This window comes from Dermacentor albipictus, chromosome 5, assembly GCF_038994185.2.
Source record: "Dermacentor albipictus isolate Rhodes 1998 colony chromosome 5, USDA_Dalb.pri_finalv2, whole genome shotgun sequence".
Taxonomy (NCBI): domain Eukaryota; kingdom Metazoa; phylum Arthropoda; class Arachnida; order Ixodida; family Ixodidae; genus Dermacentor; species Dermacentor albipictus.
In genome coordinates, this window is record NC_091825.1 from 42,112,759 (window position 1) to 42,139,725 (window position 26,967).

The window sequence follows — 26,967 nt, forward strand, 5'->3', positions numbered from 1 at the left end:
GCTCGCCCGCTCCGCTCCGCTGGCCGTAAACCCGCTGGGCTAAAACTCTCTATTAGAGAGTTTTAGCCCAGCGGGTTTACGGCCAGCGGAGCGGAGCGGTCTCCACCGTTGCGCCAGCGGAGCGGCGCGCGAAAAAAGAGTTTTAGCCCAGCGGATCACCCGCTCGAGCGGGGTAAAGAGCGGGGAGCTCTGCTGCCCCACCTAGTGGTTCGAATAGGAATTACTGAGAAATGAAATTGAATTACGCTTGCTTTTATTATGCAAGAAATGTTGAATAAAGATATATTACATGTTCTCAGTGCATTATTTGTCAATAATGTACTGAGTATTAATGTACGGGTCAGCGCGGCACTCGCCGTCTTCGATGCAGAACTGCCGGCGTTCATGTTCGCGGCGGCCGTCTTGCATTTCCCATACACGCCCGCGCGCCCTTACGCACGCTCGCGCGCTGCGTATACGCTCCGCTGGGGAGTGCTTTCCAGCGGGCGTAAACGCTGCTCCGTAAAACCGCTGGCCGCCTCAGCGTGGTGCGCATGCGCAGTCGCGTCTCCGCTCGCCCGCTCCGCTCCGCTGGCCGTAAACCCGCTGGGCTAAAACTCTCTATTATTAGCCTCGCTGTGTTGCTTCGTTTTGCCGGCACCTCGTTTGCGGGGCGCGGGAGCTTCGGCTGTCCTGACGGCGTACGGACGGTGTTCGGCTTTGTCCCGGTTGCGCTTGCGCTCGGCAAGCTTAAGCTCAGCGGCAGCGAAGTGAAGTGAAGTGAAGATTATTCTTTTCAAGGAAAAGAGGGGACCGGGACAAAAGGCGGTAAGGCCTGACGAAGCCCCGGCACCCATACAGTTGGCAGTAACAGTATAAATGCAAAAAAATGTACAAAAAAATGTATGTCAAAACAACGCTACAGTGCGCGCAGTGAAACTTAATTCGGCAAAAATACAAACATGTGCGAGGTAATATGAAAGCACACAAAGTTCTACACGTACAAATACAATGCGTACACGGCTGGTGAATTAGGACACGAAGACGTCAAACTGCAGCAAACTATTGTTGCTTGTCCGCAACAAAAATAGAAAGAAACGTATGTATAAAAAAACGGTAGATACATTTTCTTACATTTGAATTTCGCCTTCAATCAAACGTTGTTTCATGTTTTTCTTGAACACATATTTAGATAAAAAGAAATCATCTCTAAAGGGGAACTTGTTGAGGGCGTTGGGTACTTGAAAATTTAGCTTTTGTTTACCATAATTCGTGCGTGTTCGTGGTACACGTAGTTTTACCTCACGAAGGTTTTATTCTATAGTACTGTCAGCAATGGAGTACAAACCGTTTCTATGAATGTATTGCAACAGCCGTAGATAATACACTTGTTCAGCTTGTATTATGCTATGTTCAACAAACAAGGGTTTTGTACGTAACTTATTTGGTGCGCCGCAATAGCCCTCAATAGCACGCAAGGCTCTTTTTTGTAGCAGTAGTAGTTTATGGTAATTTGAAGACGTAGTCATACGCCATACAAGATTACAATATGACAGTTTTCAGAAAAACAGCGCGTTATACATGGACACCTTTAACCGAACAGGTAAGAGTTTAGAAATCCTAAAGAGCAGACCGACAATTTTGCTTAGCTCAGAAGCAAGTTTTCAGATATGAACAGACCAAGAGAGCTTTTCATTAAACCACACACCGAGGAATTTTCGAGAAGAAACCTGACTGATTTGTGTATTATGATAATTACTCTGCATAGAATAACGTTCCACGGTGTTGATCGGCATGAAAAGCTTATTTGTTTTATTTATATTTAAACTAAGCTTATTTACGTGTAACCAATCCCAAAGCTTCAGTAAATAAGTGTTAACCATACTTTGGAGGCTGAGTAATGAGCGGTAGGAAAAGAAAAGATTGGTGTTATAGAGGCGCGCGGGTCCACTACAGTGTCGTCAGCGTACATTACCAGATCTGGATAATTACATATATCGGCTAGGTCATTGATATATGCAATGAATAATAAAGGCCCTAGTACTGATCCCTGCGGGACACCATGCATTGTTGTCTCTGTATCGGAGGAGATGTTATTTGTTCGTACGTATTGGAACCTATTACTCAGGTAACTTTTCAACAGGTTAAGCGCAATACCTCGTACCCCGTAGCCACAAAGCTTCTTAAGGAGACTATCATGATGTACGCAGTCAAAGGCCTTGCGAAAACCTAAAAATAGACGAAGTGTATATTTCTTACCTTCAATGTTATCTATTATTTTGTCTTTAACAACTAATAGCGCTTGTTCCGTGGGCCTATTTTTTATAAACCCGTACGGTGAATCAGCAATGACATTGCATTTATGGAGAAAATTGGCCATCCTTGAATTATTAACGCATTCAAACATTTTTGATAGAACAGGTAATACCGAAATAGGTCGGTAATTAGACAGTGGATTTATGTCACCACCTTTATATATTGGAAACACTTGGGCCAATTTTAATTTGTCCGGAAAAACACCTCTTGACAACATAAGGTTTATAATGTGTGACAAGACATCGCATATAACATAGCATACATACTTCAGGGGAATTACTTTTATGTCGTCATATGCAGCGGATACATCATTCTTTAAAGAAAATATTAATGTAGGTACTTCTTGAGGGGTTGCTGGTGCGAGTGCTATAGAATTCAGTAATGGAGTGGTGAGGCCCATAAAACTATCAACCGGAGTACGCATAGAAAGATTTGGTGAACCGACATTAACAAAGTAGTCATTCAGGGCGTTTGATAGCTCACGGCCCGTTAATTTACCAGTAGTCGTAATTATTTCAATAAGTTGTGCGCATTTCGTTTTATTCTGCAACATATTAACCTCTTGCCAAACCTTACAACTATCATTTTGAATACGAGAAAAATGGCTTATGTAATAATTAGATTTAGTGAGCACTTTCTTCAGTCGAGGCATCGATATGACACGGTATCTAAAGAGAACCGAAGCGATCCTCTCTATACACACCGGCTAAGGGTACCTGGGGCATGCATGTACTACAAGGAGGCACACGTAGGGTGGATTTTCGGGCGTCAGTTGGCGCTGAAGCCCCTTTATGGCGTTTTCCGCCAACGCTCGGGAGAGCTTCGATCAACACGTTTGTTGACGTCAGCCACAAGCACCTGGCGGCGTTTACACTTGTTTCGCCACTAGAAATGGTGACACCGTCTCGTGTTACTTTTTCGCGCTCGTAAACTACTCCTTCGCTGCACCATTCATAGATGGCGCCACCATCTCGTTAAACACGTTCGTTGTCAAAGATTATATACGTACGAAAAAGCGCCTGAAACTCGCCAAGAAAGCTTTGTTCCAAAAACAAGTCCTTTCGAGCATTGAATAAACATAACGAACAACTCCGGAAGATAAACCACGCCAAATCGAGCAAAAAAAAATAATTTAAAACGAAAATGCTCCTTTCGACGTATTCTTGTCGCCTTTTGCTCGCGCTACTCAGCTGTTACGTTGAGTTAGCATCTGTAACCACGACCAAACCAAGCCGTAATGTGTTAGATCTGTCTGAGATGAGGACACGTGTTGGCTGAATGCCGGGTTCAGAAAGTGTCCTCCATTCAGTTCCTTCACGAAAAAGACGAAGATCTCCAAAATCTGTACTTTCACAACATCGTCGCGAACGGGAGAAAGCGTAAGGCCCCCCGCGAAACTCCGGTTACCTATGAAGTCCTACCCTTCACTCTCGGAAGTGAGAAAAAACTTTACGGGTGCATGGTAATGTAAACATGCGGCCGGGAACCGAAGAGACGCAATCAATGTGTGGGTCGCAAAGGCAGTGCTGAAAGGATTTTCTGCTGAATTAGACGTAGAGGCTGCATTTCTGACAACCACCCTCCAAAAGTAATCTTACCTTTTGCCCAACCGAATAGCGAAGGAAATGCTTCGGCCAGGAATAACCCTTGACATGCAAAGTGCTGTCAAGAGGTCGGCGAAAGAGAAACGGTTTCAAGCAAATGTCCACGGCTTAAGATTCTTTTTGGGTATCTTGTGTCTGTGTCATGACAAATTCGGCCGTAGTATCTGGCAGTGCTACTATATTTTTGATACTTCGATGGAAGTATCGTCTATTGTAATATAAATGATACGCCTATCGCAGAATATATGAAGAGGCCCAGAATTGCTGAAAGCTGGAAAATGCCTGCAAATAAACGTATTCTAAGGAACAGCATATTCCTGTTAATGGATGATTCTAATAAACAAACACGACCAGTAATTTACAGAGTACACGACATCTGCACTTTTTCACTTTCACAAGCGGTGGCGACCACCTGCCTCCGTTTTCTTAGGAAAGTAGAATGATGTGCGGCCCTCATAAGTCTGAAACGAGAAACGAGATCAACCGAAACATAAGGCAATGATCATCAACTGTTAGAGCAGTATGTGGCAATTTAGCTTAACCCTTTGAGGGTCGACGCCGTAAATATACGGCGCCGCGAACAGGTCCAAAAATGGTCGAGGCCGTATATTTACGGCTCCGTCTGTACGTTTAAAACTCGCGCTAATTTCCTAACTTTTTTTTTGCCTGGCATGTGCTGCCACTATGTGGGAATACATGGAATTTTTTTCTCGCGTCTCTCTCTTTCGGTTTTCGTTGTATAGTTCTTTTTTTGCTCCGGAGCGTCTGCTACCGCTCGCGCATTGGCGCTCTCACGGGCGCGCGGCGGTTAGTTTCGGTTTTGTTCCGCATGCGGTTTCAGCTTCTTTCTCTCACAAAACTGATGGCTATCTCGTTCTTATCGCTCAAAGGGTGACCGCCTGTTACTCACTCGTTTGTTGCTCACAGGGGTCCGCATACGAAGGATGCCGCCGTGCATGCGTTTCCTTTTTTGGCACTTTATTCAGAAGTTTCCTCCCACGGCTGCTCAGGGAAGCAGTACCCAGATGAGGTGCCACGTCTGCGCCAACACCACTTGGCAGCAAAAACGTCGCAAGGACACAAAATACATGAGCGCTGAGTGCAACAAACCGCTCTGTGTGGAGCCACGCTTCAAGGACTAGCACACGCTGAAGAAGCATTAGTGCAAAAGGAACATTTGAGACTTGCAAAAAATTTTCGTGTGCGCATTCTTCTTGTGTATTTTTCTCGTGTGGACATTGTATATAACAATGCGCCAATTTTTTTTAATTCTTATAACTTTATTTGCTATTTTGTTGCTGTTTTTCATGAATAAGCAGTGCATATATGCCAACGCAAAACATTTTTTCTCACTTTACGGTCACCCTAGAAAAATTACGATAAATTTTTTTCCAAATAGGTCCCTCTGAAGAATTTAAATGTGCAATAAAAAAAATCGACCCTGGGTGGTCGCATATGGTAAAATAAATCGACCCTCAAAGGGTTAAGCTTTAGAACATACGGTGAGCACGAGCATAATGATAATCACAGATAACCTTTCTATATTTTGAATGAAGGGCATGCTACAATTGTAATATATAATTCTGGTGCTTGTCAGAGCATTCACTAGAAATTTAGTGTCGACAACGAGTTTCGGCAAAGAGGTACTGAAAATGTGTCGCGAAATAATTGCTGCTTTGCAGACGGCTTTCTAGTTTCAGCAGCACGGAAGCATTATTTGAAACATACATTTGTTAAAGACTGTTGGCTGCTGTCACTGTTTGTATAAGTCAATATTAGCCACTGCTGCATACCTCTAGCATCAGTCTGCAAGTTGATTCCAAGATGGAAGAAAGCTGTCGAAGCAAATGAGTGGCTATACTTGTAATTACACCGCTCTCCGTTTCCACGCACATTTCTCTGCGCACCATCATGCTATGTGAAGCCACGTGGTCTAAAGATACGTCAGAGTATTCCACCGTATGTATATAAAATTTCGCCATCAATTTATCATCTCGAATATTCTGGGTGCGATCAGTTATGTCTTCGTTGCCGTCATGCTTACCCAGCAGAGCAGGATGAGTGACTGAACAAGGAAACATGAAACGTACTTTCACTGAGACTCAGCGTACTTACATGACTGCAGGTGTCTTTTGGTATTCCACAATGCCATGTCTTCACTCCTTTTCACTGCTTTCTTTAAATATGAAGCCGTTGGACATGGTAATTACGTCTCGTTTACAGATCGATGTATACTTAGCGACGCTAACAAAGGACCATCAGTCGTCTCTGTTCTATTTTCTAAGACTACGTACGAATAGTGGTTTTTAGTAATTTTTCCGTTATAACATCGCGTTCTCAAAATCACATGCCATGACCTGACTTTTTATGTGGTGGTGAGAACTTTGAATTATCATAAACCTCATCTCATAATCTCATTCTACGCTGTTTGATATTGTTAAGCTGCCTTTTTGTTCACCGCGGCTATTCTGTGTGCTGCTTCTCCATCTCTATCGTTGTGTAGCGGCATTAATGAAATGTTTGTTGGCTAATTTAGGGGTGGCTTTCTGCGCAGTGACGCAGCGTGTTTCCATATTTTTTCAATCTTTTCAAAAGGGAAAGCAACGACGCAGAATAGTAGGGCGGTTTCCTTAGCCTGGATTGTGCGGTTTTCAAATGCGCACAATCCAGGCTGATTCCCCGCACTGTTTGCGATACTACTTCGTGGGAATTTCTACCAGAGAGTTCAGCACGGCTATTGACAGACGCCATACTGTCTTAGATGGATCACCATTTGCTCTTTCATGGTCTGTCATTTTTTAAATTTATTTTCGGCTGAGGCTAATGAAGTGCACATAGGATGAAACCAACATGTTATTTATTACCGCATACCTGCCGAATGACGTTTTTGCATAAGCTGCAGGGTGTGGGCGGCGCAGCCAAATCTAAATTGCTCCAACTGGTGGAACTCGCCTAAAGGCTCTTTGGGTAAGCGTTCCGCGCAGGCGTAAAAGTCGTTATAATCATGGTCGTCTTTCGTGTACCACCCAGTAAGCAAATGCCACTTTTCATTGTTGAAGCGTCATCTGTCACCACGCGAAGGGCCTGCAAAATGAAATAAAAACAGTTAATGGAGGCGAAATTTTACGAAAATACATATTTCACCTTGTCCGCGATGTTCCGCAGCAACAACTCTGTCTCATACTGGGAGATAATCCGAGCAGCTGTGTAGCTCTCCCACAGGCGAGTAAAACTGAGCAGGTACGTGTGAGCCGTGAAGTCGTTGTCCACGAATGTTGCTTCGACAGGAAGTCCAAAAACAAGAAAGGGGCTGGCAGATGGAATGGCACACTGTGGTATAAACTGTTTTAAACAGGGTTGAAGTACCTCAGACAGGCTGGCCAACGTTTCGATAGGTGGACCTATCTTCGTCAAAGGCGGCCTCGTCATCCTCGGCGTGTTAGTTTTAAAGGGTTAGTGCAGTGACGTCACGTGCGGGTGTTGTCGCTGGCGGCTGGTTTTAAAGAGAGAGATTACAAGAGGGAACAGGCGCTGTCGTCCGACGTCTGTGAGCCTCATTCTCAAGACGAAGGGACAAGAGCGTGAGAGTGGGCACGCGGGGAGGAAAAAAAAAGAAATAGAAGCAGAAAAAAGGGAAAAAAAGGAAAAAAAAGCAGGGGGGAGCCAGGGCCGTACCAAGACACAACAAAGGGGGAGGGTGAAAGAAAAAGAAAGAGAAAAATGAAATCTTTAAGAAATACGGGGGCTTGGGAGCGTGTTGGGGATGCGAAAGGTTAGGAGGTATTCAGGGGGACTCGTTGGCGGCATGTTTTTGAGGCATTAGAACGGCCGGTCAAGCAATAGGTCGAGTAATTTTGAAATAGTTAAGGTGGCGACGGGGAGTCTGCGGTGCAATGTCTGGGGTGACTGAAAGGCAGCGGCATGGTCTTTCAAGGGGCACTGCCCCACGCGCCTAACGTAGGTGTCGTTACGGCGGCATCCAGAAGGCGATACTCTGTGTTGAGGCGCCGAAAAAGGCCTATTGACTTCGGAATGTGTTGTCGAGGGGGTTTAAAAAAAAAAGGGACTACAAAAGGGGGCAGGGGGAAGGGGGGGGCGAAATCGGTATAGCAAACAGGAGGGCGACGCGTGCAGAAGCGGGCGTGGGCAAGTGTACATGGAAGAAGGGGATCGTACACTTGGTATAGACGTAAAATCCTGAAAGAGTACATTAAATTGAGTAGTAGGCAGGACATTTTTTTTCTCCTTCTTTTCCCCTTTCTCTTTCCTTCTCTCCCCCTCTCCCCTTTTTTCCTCCGAAATGAAAGAGTAGGTGAGGTTAAGAATTAAAGTTGGCTGGTGGCCTAATGTGTTTTGTGTATTGGTTGATGATATGAGAGTTTCAGATTTAAGTTACAGCTTTTAAAGATTCTAAGTTGCCGCGTGCCAAATTAATTCCTGTCGGGTGTAGGCAATTAAACTTGTGTATGAGGTATGATTCCGTGTACTTCCTTTCTCGAGGGGAACGGAAATTTGTTTGTAGTATATAGAGCCTTGCTTTGTCAAACATATGTCCATGTTCATTAAAGTGGCTGGCTACTGCTTTGGGTAAATTGTGTTTTGTGTCCGCGCGGTGACCATTGAGTCTTGTATTGATTTGTTGTCCGGTCTCACCTATGTATTGTTTGCTACAAGCGGCGCATTCTAGACAGTAGACTACATTGCTTGATGTGCAGGTGAAAGCCGAAGTTACCTTGTGTGTGTAATTCGACGCTGTACTTTTTACTGTAGTAGTGGATTGAATGTGTTTGCATGTAGAGCACCTGGGGCGACCACAGGGATTGGTTCCCAACTTCTTCTGTTTCTGTAGTTTGGCGTGCACAAGAACATCTTTAAAATTAGTGTTGCGTCTGTAGGCAACTCTGGGAGGGTCGGGAAAAATCTTCTTAAGTTTCTGGTTGCTGGTGAGAATCGGGTAGTATTTACTTAGGATGTTATTCACGTTTGGGAGTGCGTTTGAGAATTTAGTAGTAAGAAGAGGCGTTGTTGTTCTTGTGATCTTCGGGCGGGGCTTGAGGACCTCGGCTCGATCAAGTTTGGTTGCAGCGATGTAAGCTGTTTGAAGGTCACTGTTTGGGTGGTTCCTGTTTGATAGCGTTTCTTTAAGGTGATCGAGTCTATCTATGTAGTCTTGGTTTTCAACGCAAATGCGACGTAGTCGTGTGGCTTGGCCTTTAAAGATGCCTTGTTTGCAATGTCTGGGATGGTGGCTGGTATATTCTAGGTACTGTTGTTTGTCGAAAGGTTTCCTATACAGCGTTGTCTTTAGTTCACCATTGTCAATGTATATTGTTGTGTCCAGAAAGTTTATGCGCTCAGTTGAGGATTCTGATGTGAATTTTATTGTTGGGTGAACAGAATTTAGAAAGGATACATATTTATCTAGACTGTCTTGGCCATGTCCCCAGATTATGAGTATGTCGTCTATGTATCGTAGGTATGTGTGAGGCTTGGTAGTGCAGCGCGATAGGAAATCTGTTTCTAGAATCCCCATAAATATGTTCGCGTAGGTTGGTGCAAAAGGCGTCCCCATGCTTGTACCATGTATCTGTAGGTAGTAACTCTCTTCAAATTCGAAGTAGTTATGTGTGAGAACTAATTCAAGGAGAGACAGGTAAACTTCAGTAGAGTGTTGTGCACTGTGTTTAGACAGCGTTTGTTTTATCGAAGATAAACCATCAGGGATTGGAATATTGGTGTACAGCGCCGTGACGTCTAGTGTTGCGAGAATTGTGTTGTGGGGTAGTGTGCCTTTAGTATTAATGTCTTCTATAATTCTCAGCAGGTGGGGCGTATCTTGTACAAATGACGGAAGTGTTTTCGGCAAGTTACCAAGGTAGTGGTTAAGGAATGTGGAGATGTTCTCTGTCGGGGTGTTGTTGTTTGATACTATCGGACGGCCTGGGATAATAGCAGTGTATAGTTCAGCGGATGGAATTTTATGAATTTTCGGAAGGAGGTAAAAACGTCCGGCAGTTTTGTTGCTTGGTTTAAGAAATTTGTATTCTGATGGTGTTATCAATTCATCAGCCAAAAGTGATTTCAGCCTGTTGGTAATTGTCACCGTATAGGACAATGTCCGACATTGTCCTATACAGTGACAATTACTACTACTGACAAATACTAAAGGCACACTACCCCACAACACAATTCTCGCAACACTAGACGTCACGGCGCTGTACACCAACATTCCAATCCCTGATGGTTTATCTTCGATAAAACAAACGCTGTCTAAACACAGTGCACAACACTCTACTGAAGTTTACCTGTCTCTCCTTGAATTAGTTCTCACACATAACTACTTCGAATTTGAAGAGAGTTACTACCTACAGATACATGGTACAAGCATGGGGACGCCTTTTGCACCAACCTACGCGAACATATTTATGGGGATTCTAGAAACAGATTTCCTATCGCGCTGCACTACCAAGCCCCACACATACCTACGATACATAGACGACATACTCATAATCTGGGGACATGGCCAAGACAGTCTAGATAAATATGTATCCTTTCTAAATTCTGTTCACCCAACAATAAAATTCACATCAGAATCCTCAACTGAGCGCATAAACTTTCTGGACACAACAATATACATTGACAATGGTGAACTAAAGACAACGCTGTATAGGAAACCTTTCGACAAACAACAGTACCTAGAATATACCAGCCGCCATCCCAGACATTGCAAACAAGGCATCTTTAAAGGCCAAGCCACACGACTACGTCGCATTTGCGTTGAAAACCAAGACTACATAGATAGACTCGATCACCTTAAAGAAACGCTATCAAACAGGAACCACCCAAACAGTGACCTTCAAACAGCTTACATCGCTGCAACCAAACTTGATCGAGCCGAGGTCCTCAAGCCCCGCCCGAAGATCACAAGAACAACAACGCCTCTTCTTACTACTAAATTCTCAAACGCACTCCCAAACGTGAATAACATCCTAAGTAAATACTACCCGATTCTCACCAGGAACCAGAAACTTAAGAAGATTTTTCCCGACCCTCCCAGAGTTGCCTACAGACGCAACACTAACTTTAAAGATGTTCTTGTGCACGCCAAACTACAGAAAAAGAAGAAGTTGGGAACCAATCCCTGTGGTCGCCCCAGATGCTCTACATGCAAACACATTCAATCCACTACTACAGTAAAAAGTACAGCGTCGAATTACACACACAAGGTAACTTCGGCTTTCACCTGCACATCATGCAATGTAGTCTACTGTCTAGAATGCGCCGCTTGTAGCAAACAATACATAGGTGAGACCGGACAACAAATCAATACAAGACTCAATGGTCACCGCGCGGACACAAAACACAATTTACCCAAAGCAGTAGCCAGCCACTTTAATGAACATGGACATATGTTTGACAAAGCAAGGCTCTATATACTACAAACAAATTTCCGTTCCCCTCGCGAAAGGAAGTACACGGAATCATACCTCATACACAAGTTTAATTGCCTACACCCGACAGGAATTAATTTGGCACGCGGCAACTTAGAATCTTTAAAAGCTGTAACTTAAATCTGAAACTCTCATATCATCAACCAATACACAAAACACATTAGGCCACCAGCCAACTTTAATTCTTAACCTCACCTACTCTTTCATTTCGGAGGAAAAAAGGGGAGAGGGGGAGAGAAGGAAAGAGAAAGGGGAAAAGAAGGAGAAAAAAAATTTCCTGCCTACTACTCAATTTAATGTACTCTTTCAGGATTTTACGTCTGTACCAAGTGTACGATCCCCTTCTTCCATGTACACTTGCCCGCGCCCGCTTCTGCACGCGTCGCCGTCCTGTTTGCTATACCGATTTCGCCCCCCCCTTCCCCCTGCCCCCTTTTGTAGTCCCTTTTTTTTTGAAACCCCCTCGACAACACATTCCGAAGTCAATAGGCCTTTTTCGGCGCCTCAACCCAGAGTATCGCCTTCTGGATGCCGCCGTAACGACACCTACGTTAGGCGCGTGGGGCAGTGCCCCTTGAAAGACCATGCCGCTGCCTTTCAGTCACCCCAGACATTGCACCGCAGACTCCCCGTCGCCACCTTAACTATTTCAAAATTACTCGACCTATTGCTTGACCGGCCGTTCTAATGCCTCAAAAACATGCCGCCAACGAGTCCCCCTGAATACCTCCTAACCTTTCGCATCCCTAACACGCTCCCAAGCCCCCGTATTTCTTAAAGATTTCATTTTTCTCTTTCTTTTTCTTTCACCCCCCCCCTTTGTGTGTCTTGGTACGGCCCTGGCTCCCCCCTGCTTTTTTTCCTTTTTTCCCTTTTTTCTGCTTCTATTTCTTTTTTTTCCTCCCCGCGTGCCCACTCTCACGCTCTTGTCCCTTCGTCTTGAGAATGAGGCTCACAGACGTCGGACGACAGCGCCTGTTCCCTCTTGTAATCTCTCTCTTTAAAACCAGCCGCCAGCGACAACACCCGCACGTGACGTCACTGCACTAACCCTTTAAAACTAGCACGCCGAGGATGACGAGGCCGCCTTTGAGGAAGATAGGTCCACCTATCGAAACGTTGGCCAGCCTGTCTGTGGTACTTCAACCCTGTTTAAAACAGTTTATACCGCTTCGACAGGAAGGAAGCCCTCCGTAGACCGCGACGGCCACACGTCTGGTGCGATACAGAGGTACTCCGCTCACGCCAAAGACGACCATATTTGGGTCTGCAGCGCTGATATTTTCCCGGGCAGGAACTTCTCTCACAGTTGATCGCGCGATTTCAACTTTCAACGCCACCGCTGTAGTTTCCACATGACAGATACGGGTGGCATAGAACCACGGTTATGCGAAGAACCGCGACAAACTTCGGAGCAACTCAGTGTATAAGGACAGAATTTTAGTAGGCGCGTTGCTAATCAATTTACCATGCTTGTAATCAGCCAAGTCATTTTAAAAATACTGCTTTGTTGTTAAATTCGATGCTCTGACATACTAATGTTTGAATGTGGGCTGGTTGCTTCTTCGGTATATTTTGACAAAAAACAGCGTGTAGACGAAAAGGCGCTCTATTTTCTGAAAAAGAGGTAATTCCATTCCTATTCCCTTCCGGGCAAAACGCGCTTAATCCCATTCCTATAACCTTCCGGGAAAAACGCGCCTAATTCCATTCCCATTTCATTCCGGGGTCACGAAAATGTGGAATGATTCTGGAGTCATTCCAATTCTTGAGCGGTAACTCCTCAACACTACTACCTATGCCTATAACAGATCGAGTCGTATCAATCGCTTCCCCAGTTTTTTTTTTCACCAATGCTGTAAATGTCTTTTGCTTATCTACACTGCTGACCCACAGATGACCGCGACATTTATGCGACGTGACGCCTCCTCGCGGAGTGAAGAAATCGTTCGGAAAAGCACATTTTACCTCTTTATTCTAAATATTTGAGTGTGCGAACCTATGAAAACACAACCAGGCACTCATTAGGCGCAGGAAAGGTTGTCTACTTTTTCTTGTTTGTAGGCGACTTTCCTGTCGAGTTTACAGTCCTCCGGCTAAGCCGCTGTCTTGCTTGGACAGCAGTGCAGCCTGTATTTTTACTTTTAAACTGACCTTGCGAAACTCTCTGCTTTGACAGCTCCCTCAGAAGTGCAACGAGATTTAATATACTTGCTGTCCGCTTGGTCGTGTAGTTTGCCGTCTGGGGGAGAGTGTTGGACCCCAGCCACAGTAAAGTCGTTTCTGTCCGCTTTTCTGCCAGGTGTCCGTCTCTAGGTGCCTCCCATGGCTGTCTCGCTGGCTTGGAAGCCACTCCTTGAGTCCAAGAAGCGTCCTGCGAATGTTTGCAATGAGCTTGTTTCTGTCGCCACTCCTGTCCAGTGTGTTTTTAAAGCGTTAGCTTTTCCTAGCTCATCGCTTAGTCTCGCGTAGGCGCGTCTGCAGAGAGAGAAAAGGAGAGCACGGAACTTGGCAGTCTGCTAGTTGGTGCATCTATTATTGGAAGCGCACGAGTTGCTTCCACCAATAAGAAAGGGCACCTTGGTCGCGCGACTCCAAGTTCGCTTCCTTCCAACAGCACCAGACGATGTTTCCCTCCGCGCACCAGTTTTGTACTGGGGAAGCGTCAACACGCAACGGAGGAAGAGGTCAAGAAAGTGGCTACTAAGCGCAAAGAAATGGAAATTTTATTTAGGCAACCAGGGGCCATGAGAAGGAAAGCAAGAGAAAGAGAAACGGTAAATTTTATGCGAAGAATGGAAACAAGAAGGACCATGGATATTTACAAAAACAGCAAGGAACAAATTGAGAAGAAAACGCTGCATGATAATGCAAAATGCAGCACCTTGCTTCTTAAAGACCAAGCCAGCTGCTAAAGGGTAAAAACATACCGAAGCAAGTATGAGCCACAAGATGAAGCATGCATGCACTGCAGAAAAACAAAACAAAAGAAAAAATAGGTGCCCGGGAAAGGTTGTGCACGACGTACTGGAAAGCCAGGATAGCTCCTTAGCGAAACCCAGAGAACATGTCCACCTTCCAGACACATTGTGATTAAATGAAGACGGAAGGATAACCTGCTCTGTAGTCGAGATAAGAAAGACCCACCGTGGTTGCGCAGTGGCGTTGATGTTGCACTGCTAAGCACAAAATAAAATAAATTATAGGGTTTTACGCGCCAAAACCACTTTCTGATTATGAGGCACGCCGTAGTGGAGGAGTCCGGAAATTTCGACCACCTGGGGTTCTTTAACCTGCACCTAAATCTAAGTACACGGGTGTTTTGGCATTTCGCCCCCACCGAAATGCGGCCGCCATGGTCGGGATTCGATCCCGCGACCTCGTGCTCAGCAGCCCAACACCATAGCCACTGAGCAACCACGGTGGGTCGCTAAGTACAAGGTTGCAGGATCAATCCCGACCACAGCGGTCGCCTTTCGATGGGGACGAAATACAAGAAAGGCACCCGTGTACTTAGATTTAGGTGGACGTTAAAGAACCCCAGGCAGTGATATTTAATCTAGGGTTCTCCACTACGGCATGACTCATAATCAGATCGTGGTTTCGGCACGTAAGACTTTTAGATTATTGGTGGGGAGAAAATGCGCAGATTCTATGCACTGTGGGAATTTATGTATTGTAAACAATTTGGCAATTGCCGTGCTATTCAGCCTTATGTTCCGCAAAGCGATGCGAGGTGGAACAACGTGTTTTGATAAATTTAGTAGTTGTGAGTGTGGGTCGCGTACATACGAGTGCTTGTCAAAAGCACCACAAGGACAACTCCGTTGTAGACCACTGTATGGCGGGAATGGCATGATTTCTACGCTAGCCTACGGCACGTCGATTGTTGGGTTCTACATACTCTAGTTAGTGAACGCGCGCGAACGACAGGAAGACCGATCGTGACGAGGTCAGAGGCTACGTATTATACAACCGTACGTATATGTGGCTATTTCTCATGATCTATGTTAAAACGACGATGGCATATGAGGTTCAGAGAGGAAAAGTTAACACTTCATTAACTTGGCCGATGCTGAAGCCTGGAGAACCTTGTACAATTTTTGCACAGCGTAAGCTGCCACAAGGCAAATTTCGGGCCAATGCCTCTTTTACTAGATGCCTGCTGCGTTGTCCGGTAAACTCGGTTCCGTGCCTTCTCCCTTTTCTCGTCCCCGCGAAAAGGCAACAAGCGCCTCTCATGGCGAACGCCTGCAGCTTGCATCACGTGCTGCAGCCTGTAAGATTACCACGGCATCTGTCACCGTCTCGGAAGTCCGCTATGACGCTCGCTAACCAGCGCCCGCGCATATCGGCACTATGAACGCGTCGGTGGAAGCCACGGAAGTTGAAAACGCAGCGAGCGCCGTCTCACGAAATTTATGCTGTACTAAGAAAACCGCCGCTACAATGGGTAAGCGAGAGACGCGGCGGGCATCTGGTAAACGGCGCATTGACTAGGCAAGTGGGCCCGTCCCGCAGAAGATGTCTGCGCCTACGTAGAGACGCTCAAACACCTCCTACTGCACTGTCCTGCCTTCAGTGTGGAGCGCCTGGACATATGTGCAACGTATCGCCATTTGGGACTACCCTGCGACTCGGCCGGCGCACTTCTCTTTCCTGCAGCCCACCCGTCTATTGTCAAGAGCACGCTTGCTGCACTGCTTGACTTCTGCACTGCAACGCAATTAAGAGCGCGGCTGTGAACCCCGCATTCGCTTCAACTTTCTTTTTCGCGCCTTCTTCCTTTCGCTCTCTGCCGTATCTTTTTCTCCCCATACCCCTTTCCCTTTCCTTGTGCAGTGCTGTTGAGGTGTCCTCCTCTGAGAGATAGTTACGGTGCTGCACTTCTCTCTTCCTCTCCTTCATAATCACTACACACACACAGATGATGTAGTTCTAACACGGCGCTTCAAAGCGCGTGGTGTCAAAGGAAAGACGACGACAGAGACACGCGGCGCACGCACCGAGTGTTTCAAAGAGCTGGCTGACAGTGACAAGAGCTTTATTAGTGTCCTGAGGAACTTGATTGGGGGAAACCGAAGGCTCCCCGATCAAGTTGGTGGCTCCGCCCCCGACGGGAGAGGGAGATGGTGACTGTCCGCGACGTCGCGGGCCCTCTGGACGGCCTGCAGTTGGCTTGGGAAATCCGAGTTCTCCAGCAAGGCGTCCCACTTGGACTTGTTATGAAAGTCGGAGCCCGCGTTGTACGGGCACAGCCAGAGCATGTGGTCAAAGGAGCAGCACGCGAGACCGCATTTGGGGCACGATTGCGGAAAGTTCGGGTCTATCCAACTAATTGCTCTCGGAGTGACCTACGATCTCGTCTGTAAAAGCCTGAAAGTAACAGCCTGAGCCCTGTTCAGTTTCGGGCTGGGGGGGGGGGGGAAGGGAAGTTTCTCCTGCTGTGTCTATAATGTGACGTAATTTCGTGAAAGGTTGTAAGTTTACCTTTGAAGGGGCAATCCTGCGGGAGAGCCGGACCGCTAGCTCGGGCGCGGTTCGTGAATTCATCCGGGAGGCAGTTGGCCCGCTCGTTAGGGTTGCAACCCGCTCGGTTAGTTGCATCGTCAATGTGGGCCGGGAACCATGTTATGGTATGACCTGCAGTTTCTCGCGTATTAATACTAAAGCATCTGTTAACGATGTCGGCTGCGTGTTTACAAACTAGAGCTGGCTAGCTCCGAAATGAATGAACCATGCATGTGATCGCGGCCTAAGGTTAGAGCACGTGGCAGCTCATCCCACATCGGTCATATGTTATTTAATTTTTCTTAAAGCGAGGCGCGACAGAAATCTTCCTACAGCAAAGTTCGAAGAATGAAGCTAAGAATTCCTCTCATGGAAAAGCAGGGAAAAAATCTATAGAGGCAGAGTTCCTGCAAGCTTAAGTAACGGTACAATGTTTTATTTATTTTATTTTATTTACACGTACCTCACAGGCCTTCGAGAAGGCATTGTTTAAGGGGATAAATACGGTAGCATGTTCGTATGGAACTGGGGAAAGAAAAAAAGAAAGAACAGTACAATGAAAGGAATATTAACTTAACGCAGCAACATGGAAAACTCATACGATATTAGTAAGGGCAATATGAAGAGCAATAACAAAGAACAGTAAACACAATACCATAATAAAGAGACAAAGAGAGCAAGGACAGGAAAGGCACAGCGGTCAACCAGACGAGCACCAGCTTTGCTACCGTACACTGGGAGAGGAGGAAAGGGGAACAGAAAGAGGAAAAGTGGGAGAGAGTGACCACTGATTGTGTGTGGGAGGACGCACGTTGACACTATAAATGGTACCTTAAGCCGGTGCACTTCAAGTAGTGTGCTAGGGCACAAATCGCTTTTCGTGCCAGTGACTGGTGCGGTAACGGTCCGAGTATCTTTTACTCTGACAATGTTCTTGAGTCCAGTCTGTTTAAAGTAGTCCTTAGAGAGAGTCATTGTACGTCGTAGCGAGGGCAGGTACACAATAGGTGCTCGGTCGTTTTCTCGCACCTACAAGAGTCGCACATCGGGCTCTTGGCCATTGCGATACGATAGGAGTAGGCGTTCGTGAACGCCACTCCAAGCCACAAGCGGCACAACAAAGTTCTTTCGCAGCGAGAAAGACTAGACGGCAGTTGGAGCCGTCTCATGGGGTCTAGTTTATGCAATCGGCCATTGAAGGTACTTGAATTCCAGAAAAATTGCGACTTCTTGCGTGCAAGCAGGCGAAGTTCCCTGGCAGCGTCCAACATCACCAAAGGTATTGGATGCATCTGGATGTCTTCGTGGGCAGGCCGGGCAGTCATGACAGCAATGTTGTTGCCGACGATGCCACAATGAGCAGGAATCCATCTAAATATCATGTTTGCCCTTTTTCAAGAGCATGGTGGTGTACTTCCCCGATGTCGGATATTATCTGCTCGTAAGTGCGGTCATGTTATGCATACTTGACGCTCTGAAAAGCTGCCTTCGGCTGCGTTCACACTTGGTCTTGGAGCAGGCGGAAGCGGAAAAAACTTGACAAAATCCGCCCGCCTAGGCGGAGAAACGGGCGGAAAACCAGGCGGCGAAAAAATCGGTCTCGGACCGATTTTTCCGCCCAGGCGAAGCGGAAAGACGTTCCGCTTTACCGGAAGCTGCAATCGCATGTAAACATCCGGTCGTAAAATTTAACATTTTCCGTTGCTCATGGTCTATTTTTAGGAAAAGCAACTAGCTAAAGCTATCGAAACTATGTCTTCTTTATCTTCCATGGTAGACGAAAGTTAAAAACGACACGTGCAGTTGCGCGAAATGGTAGTTTTTAGTAACTGATGGGTCAATGAATGAACATATGTCTTGAAATAGTGTGATGAACAGTGCCACCAGGCGGACAACGTACGCAAACTAGATAAATGTGGGCGAAAGCGGACGTGGTTTCCGCTGCAGTGGCGAAACAAATGTGAACGTTTTGTACATGTGCGAAAAAGATTATCCGGCCGCTTTGGCTTTTCCGTCCGCTTGCGGTTTCCCAAGTGTGAACGTAGCCTTAGAGTCACAAAGTATCACCCATTTCTCTGTCTGCTCTTCAGGGAGGTACGTCATAGCGGCATGCAGAGCTGCAAGTTCTGCTGACATAGACGTAGTCAGGTGTGACAAATTGAATTTAACTGTAGCCGGCTTAGCTGGAACAACTAACGCTGCAGGTTGAGCTCGTAGGTGAGATCGAGCCGTGCGTGTATACATATATATATATATATATATATATATATATATATATATATATATATATATATATATATATATATATATATATATATATATATATATATATATATATATATATGTATGTATGGGGTTAGGGTACGTCTGGTGCAGTTGCTTTAGACCCCGCGATGGATGGTGAGTAGCACAGTTCACTTGAGGCTGTCGCAGGCACTACAGGGGAGATGAAGGCTTCGCCGCCGGTGTATAGGAATGATGGTATGTACTCTTGATGAGCACTAATCACTTTTGAAAAGGTCGCTTGAGGTCTCTCGGCTGGTAGGAAGGCTAAGTGATGGTGAAGGATCCTTGACAGATGGCGAATGTGCCCTCTGAGAGAGTCGACAGCTACGTTTGTTTGGATCATATGGTCTGCCGCGATGGAAATTGCTGCCATTCAAGTGCACCGAGGCAGCCCTAAACATGTGCTTAGACGTTGACTTTGTATGCTGTCTAAAGCGCGAATGTTCGTCTTGCTTGTATCTGAAAAAACTGGTACACTGTAACGTAAAGACCGAGAAACTGTACCCGGTACAGCTGCAACGTAGAATGGAGTGGCGTACCCAGTTTTTCCCGCCGATAAATTTGAGGACCTCAGCAATGGCAACTGACTTCTTCGGATAGGCGCACTGAGGGCTCCACGAGAAGTTGCGGTCAACGATGACACCCAGGAAGCGATGCGTCTTAACATAGGACACGGCTAGACCATTAATTAAAAAGGGATGCAGCGACATTTGTTGGCGTGTAAAGCCAACCATTGATGTCCTTTTGTTAAACATACTGAGGCCATGTTCTCGCAGATAAGACGCTGTCATGGTTGCCGGCCACTGAAGCCTGGCCCGTACCCGAGGGCGAGTCACCGCAGAGTCCCAGATGCAAATGTCGTCGGCGTATATTGAGATATGAACTGTCCGCGGTAAGTACTCCGCTAGTCATCCCAGGACGAGGTTGAAAAATGTGGGGCTCAACACTCCACCCTGCGGCACACCACGGCAGAGGTAATCTTCCAAAATTGGGTCGTCTTCGGTTTTATGCGAAGCATATTACGAGGGCTCAACCCAGCTCCTCAGGCGCGGCGGTGACCATGAAATCACGTGACACCGTGACGTCACGACAGAGGAGAAGTGGCTTTGGCTCAACTCTTGCAAGACGGGCTGGGTGGGAATCGAACCAGGGTCTCCGGAGTGTGGGACGGAGACGCTACCACTGAGCCACGAGTACAACGCTTCAAAGCGGTACAAAAGCGCCTCTAGTGAATGCGGTGTTGCCTTAGAAACGCGCTGTTTCTAAGGCGTGCGTCTCTTGCTCAGGCGCACATTTCGTTGCCGCGCCGAACGCTGCTTTGCTCGACGCTCACCGCGTCCAATGCGGGGCGCGTAGTCGCTGCCCTGTAGCCCATTGTCTTACACCCCTTGGCGGGTCGACGGGAACGCTGTCGCGTTCCACTCTTGAAGGCGAAGAAGTAATGCATGAGTTGTTTCTTCGTCTAGCCGAACCAAATATAGCCAAGCAACAGCAGTTCACCAGGCTAAACAGTGGTTCAACAACTAAAATAAAGGCTAGTATGCTTCGCATCCTGGGCTTAACCTTACCTAAGCCACAGCCATTTTTTTTGAGAAAAAGTACCTCTCAGTCAAATAGTCCCGAATTCATTGATAGATCTGGCCACTAGTGCCCGCAGCCTCGAATGAGTTCAGGGTGGCCTCATGGGCAAAGTCGTCGTATGCTCCTTTGATATCTAGAAAAGTGCCACTGATAGGCGCTGGTGGCTTTTTGTTCTTGGACGCAGGTTACGATGTCATTGACGTCGATAGACGAGCGACCTCGACGAAAGCCCGCCATGGCATCCGGATAGATGTTGAATTGCTCTAGGTACTGTTCCAAATGGGCAAGAATCATTCTTTTCATCGCATTGTCGACGCAGCTGGAAAGCGCAGTTGCACGATATGATGATAGATGAAGCGCGGACTTTCCAAGTTTCACAATGGGGATAAAGCGGCTCGATTCCCATTGTTTGGGAATGACTCCGTTGTGCCAAGACTCATTGTAGTAGTTCAGCAGCTCACCATGTGCGCCATGTCCAAGGTGGAATAACGCAGCGTGCGTGATGCCATATGATCCTGGTGACGAAGATCGCCAGCAGATCACCAACACAGCGTTGAGCTCTTCGAGGGAAAATAGCACGCTCATTTCTGGAACACGTGCCTCAGGGATGACATTCAGTACTGCGTTAGTAATGATGGCCACGGACCCAGCAACCCATGCACAGGACTCTTCAGCCACTTCAAGGTGCGATCAAAGTTCGTAGAGGGCCAGAGCTGCAAGCGGCTTCCTTTGTTGCGGACATGAGCAAAGGCATTTAAGCGTTCTCCACATGTACGAGAGCGATCTTCGGGAATCAAGCGACTGACTGAAAATTTTCCATCGCTTGTCTTCCAGTTCATCCATACAATGCTGGACTTCCTTTCTTATGCGTTGTGAATCCTTCAGATCCAAAGCTGACTTCGTGCGCCGATACCTTCTATCCGCCTGCCGGCGTGCCGCATGCACCCTCTCCAGTTCTACACCCGAGTCTGTTCGCCTTGCTGACCTTTTAAGCGAGCAGATGAACGCCTTCATTGCTTCTGAAATTGCATCTTCAGTATTTCGTGAAAGGCCTTTCGGATATGCGTCGTCCATACGCTTCGTAGGCCTTGACCAATCAACTTTACGCAAGACAGTAGAGGAGCATCACTCAACTCCACTAATCTCTACGTATGTTGGATTATGGTCACTTCCATGTGTTTCTATGTGCGTAAATTATTGGACGCTCGAGGCACAGTGCCGTGACACCAAAGTTAAATAAAAGCAGCTACTGTAGGTCGTGTCTTGCAGAACTGTAGGGCTGCTGTTATTCACAAAGCACATACCATGATCGGCAGTAAGGGAGGCAAGCCTTTTGTGTAAATTTTAGCGCTTCCCCATAGCTGGTGATGCGCTTTAGTCACGTGGGATAGCCGAGGGGCCATTGGCTGTTAGTAATATTTTGATAAGTATTTTGCCGTCAATGTGAGCCGCTGCGAACATGTAGGATCTAATTAGTGTAAGTGACACAGCCTTCTTTTTGACATGCAGGCAGACATATTGGTTGTCGTCATAAGACTCTACAGCGTTAGCCACATATGTAAAGTCCGTGCGGATGTAGTTGATTACTTTGGTGTGGGCCGCATGTGGACAAAGACGAAAGAATCGTAGCCAGACAATCGGAGTACAGTTGATATGTTTGGTTCGCAAATGACCAGTATGGAGAAGCGCGTTGTAAAAACGAATTGATGGAAGTCTGCTATATGGGTCCTGAGACCTATAGAATTGCATTGCAAGATCGACACACAATTAACTTCAGTGCGGAAAGGGCCTATTGGTCGAGCCATGGTGCTCAAACGATGCTAACAAGCACTGGATTTAGTGCACCCAGAATTCGAAGAAGACTTCGAGCTGCTGGTGTTTGCAGCTTGTTCGGTATCATGCAGATTGTGTTAATTAGCGATTACAGCATGACAGCCACCTGCCAGTCTTGGTCGCACAAATAACCAATAGTAGACGCCGGGAGTTGTCCTCCAAATGATTGCTCTAATTATGTTGGGCAATGCTGTCATTTTGGTAGGGCAGGTCAGATTCCGCAGATGTAGGGCCGTATAATGTAAAACTATTCCAATATGTTTTTATTCCAATCTGCTGACGTCAAATTTGCCTACCCGCCGACGCAATCATCGGGCTGTCACCTGCAGGGTTGTCTGAACAAACCAATCAAATCCTCCCCTCGTTCATAGGAGGTCACTTTTGTTTGCTTAAATAAACGAATAACATTGTTTGCACTGAGCGGCTTGTTTTATCTAATGGGCTCACAAGAGGCGAGGAGCATGCTCAAGGGGAGAGGCATTTGATGGGGCCGAGTCACTGCACTGAATACCGATAACGGGATGAAGAGGGTGGTGCCGGCGTCTGCGATTGGTCCGCTTTCTGCTAGTTAAGTTGCTGTGGCTCGTCGATAATCATGGCGGCATGCAACGGAAGCTTAAGAATGATGCTAAAACGGATCCTCAGCAAAGAAGAGTTGGCAGAACGAGGTCGTAAACGTGCCGAAAGTTCTCCAAAATGCTACATGGCCACGCAAAATGTTTTAATACACGCAAATAAACCCATACTCTCCGGCAGGTGCCAGTAGCCAGTGCCTGAGCGATTGGCGGCAGCCATCCATTATTCCTTTCAGAACGGGCACCCTGCGCCTATTCAGAAGAAAATTCAGTTTTGTTGGGCATATTAATGCGACGTTAATGCGTACGCGTCACTTTGACGCGGTAAGTTTTTGTGGTGTTGTGACGTCGTGTGACAGGCAGGTGAAGTTGGTGCAACCCGAAAACTTTTGACCAATAGCCGAGGGCTAATGGCAAAAAGGCGTCGAATCAGAATGAACTATTTTTATTTAATTCGGTCAAATTATGCATAATCAGTGTGTACACGTCATATCAGAAGGATAGCCATCGCCCTTTTCGTGACGTCGCTTGACAGACAGGTGAAGTGGGGGTGGTCCAAAGAAGTTTTTGACCAATCGCGGTGGGCTGATTGCAGGATTGGAATAGAAAAGTTTGGAATAGTTTTACGTTATAGCGCCCGCAATGTTCTTTGTTGCTTTGTTCTTCGTGGTCCTTTCCACTGTACCTGGCCTGGGAAGTAAAGGAGGAGGTGGTGTTGTAGGTAGTGGCACGCGCAACCCAGAGGCAACAGCTTTTCTTGAGGAGTATCAGTGACGGGAACGTCACTTGCTGATTTTATTGGCCACTTCGCGATGAGATGATCTCTCACCATCTCTTTCAAGATGGCCATATCCTTCTTAATATGTCGAAAATTCTTCGATGAAGCTTCATGTAACCCGACGCAGTTCAAACACTTCAGTACAGTCACACCACATTTATCTGCAGCGTGGGGCTCGGCGCAGCAGGGGCATGCTGCCTGATTTTTACAGACTGCTTACGTGTCCCAGTTTCAGGCATTTGCTGCAGTAGAGAGGTTTCGGAATGGAAGGCTACATTGCATGTCTGAAGTGTTGCACCTTAACATGCGATGATACTGAACGTGTGAACGTGAACGTGATCCTGAACGTTGCACCTTAACATGCGATGATCCTTGAACGCATTGTTCACGCGACGTGAACTGCCTAGCCGAGTAACATCAACTTCAACTCATCGTGCTTTATAAGAATCGGCATGTCGTTATTAAGAATGGCGATGTCTACGTTGTAGATAACGCCCGTGACTACGTCAGACCCCAGAAGGATGTAAGAGCGCACCTGAATGCCATCGAGGTCCGTTACGCTACGTAGAGTGGTCATAGCACCCACATGCTGCACATCAACCACGAGTAGATTTTTTCGGGTGTTCACTCAAATGTCTGATATTTCATTTGGAACCAGTGCTTCCAGTTACATCGACCCAGATTGCGTTTTAAGTAGCTTCATGTTGACGGTAGGAAGCGCGGACACAAATATGATGGTATTGGCGTCAGGCCTCTGCGTGTGTCATACTCTTTGCGTGCTTGACGATGAAAACGTCCTGGTGTTCGTTCTCTTCGCTCTGCGACTCTGCAGAAGCTGGAAGTCGTCATCGGAAGGGTTTCCACTGCTGAGAGAGTAAACATGGATTTCCGCGCTGTCGCTTTGTTGACCAAAGCGCTTCCTGGAGGCGGCCGCCACAGACGCCGCCGTCGCCGGCAGACGTGCGGGGTGGTCCATTTCTATCCCGACCGCACAGGGAACGAGGACCAGTGGATGCACTTAGATTTTCGCAGGAATAAACCGGAGCTGGAAAGAACAGCCGTGTATATATATAAAAAAACACTTCGTCGTCTTCCCCATCGACCTTAACATAACAACATAACACTATACACGTCTTTGCATGTGTACAGTAATAAATATAGTAAGAAATTAGGATCTGAAAGATGTTTTAGATAAGAAAGATCGAAACCGGATAGGCCAAATGCTAGATGGATAAAATTTAAAACCTGTATAAATCAAGAATCCTAAGTGCCTATTATTCGCTGCCCCGTTTCAAAGGGAATGCCAATAAAAAGCATCATCATGACCATCGTCGTCATCATCGTCACTGTAGGCCAAACATGCTAACAGTTCCTTCACTGCCCGATTCATGGCTGACCCCCCAGAGTGGTTTGCATAATTTAACTGGGGAAGAGGAACAAGAACTTAAGGCTCATTCACACTAGGCTAACACCACACCGATTTTGGTGTGGTGTTTTTGGTCGGCGACACCGTGTTTTCCCTCCCGTCGGCCTCCCTGCTACACTATACCGACGCCGAGCTCTCCAGCGAACTTGGGCAGATTTTTCAGCGTCGGTACAGTGTGACAGAGGCGCCGTCAAGGAAAAAACGCTGTCGCCGACAATCGGCAGACGGAAATCTGTGTCGTGTTGGGCTTTTGTGAATGAGCTGTTACGATTGCTCCCGCAGCATTAAAGTTTTGCCGCGTCGCGCTGGCGCTTTGCATTGCCCTTCGTGACTCGGGGGTGGCGGTGACGTTTGCCGTCGCGTCGCCTTAACCAGATGGTGCTTTCGGGAGCACTGACAGCGATGGTTATTGCTCGCGGGATCGAATCCCGGCCACGGTGGCCGCATTTCGATGGTGGCGAAATGCGAAAGCACCCGTGTACTTAGATTTAGGTGCACGTTAATGAACTCCGGGTGGTCGAAATTTCCGGAGTCCTCCACTACGGCGTGTCTCACAATCATAAAGTTGTTTTGGCACGTAAAATCCCATAATTTTAACTTTAATTTAATTAATGGTTATTGCGACGTGGCGCAAACAACGTGGTTAATGCGCCAATGTACGCAAACAACGCGAACGAGCACTTTCGCATCGCAGATGACCGTAGTAGTTTAAACCAGGGGCTGTATTCCCTTGCAGTTCTTTTCGAAGGAACTTTCACTTTCATGAGATTTCACGCTACTCGGCACCGAAGGCGTGCACGGCCGACCACATTTCTGGCATTGCGGCAAGCTCGCTATGCACGCAAAATGCTAAGAGCGCTGTCGGCCGTACATTTTGGCGCATTCAGCGTTGAGTCTTGCGAAAGTGATCGCCCTAGTATACCGCCCCAGAAACCTCTAAAACATTGCTTGCACTAAATTCGTATAAAAACAGGAGGACCTTCAGGACCACAAGCGATTGATCGCGCTCAAGATAGGGAGCAAGAACACCTAGCCAGCATCCCAGCTAACGCCTGAACATTCACGTGACATACGCATTACGCCCCCCCCCCCCATCCTGTGAATTCTTTCTTACTTTAAATTATTATTTACAGCCTCTGTAACTTAGTAGAGTAACGCCATTGCACATTATTTTTAGCGTATGTAGGCATAATTTCTAAAGAAAGATAATCAATTGACTCATTAACGTAATTACATCGAACAGTTTGAATTACAAACTGTACGGGCCATTTTTGTAAAGGAAAGTAGAAGGCAACCGCCGCAAAAGTCAAGTGTAGTGTTTCTAAACTTGAAATCTGGCAAGTATACCAAAATAAGTAGAGCCAAATTGATCGTTGATCTACCTGGTTGCACAAGTTCACAAGTGCCCCTGCGAAGCCCGGCTCCTGGTGCAGCCTCTTTCTAGTGTGGAGGCATAGAACAAAGTTTCTTGAGACCACGCGATAAGGCGGTTTCAACTCCGCTGCTGAAGTGATTATGCCTTCAATTGGGAGATGCACAAAGGGCCCATTGAAATCACCTCGTGGGGAGAAGAAAGCAGGCTAGCGAAGCAATTTACGTCGCCAGTTGGCCGGCTCAAATCGTGTCA

At 46.6% G+C, this 26,967-nt stretch overlaps 1 protein-coding gene across 4 annotated transcripts in view; it reads left to right on the forward strand.

Annotated features, from left to right (window-relative positions):
• kar (monocarboxylate transporter 10-like protein kar) overlaps positions 1-26,967 on the forward strand; it is a 104,129-nt gene that overhangs the window by 20,809 nt on the left and 56,353 nt on the right. Inside the window, exon 1 of one of the 4 annotated variants that reach the window (XM_065429986.1) lies at positions 19,929-20,039. The exons of the other annotated variants lie outside the window; for them this stretch is intronic. The gene's annotated coding sequence lies outside the window, so the exon portion shown is untranslated. Of the gene's footprint in view, positions 1-19,928; positions 20,040-26,967 lie in introns of those variants that run through there. 4 annotated transcript variants of the gene reach the window in all.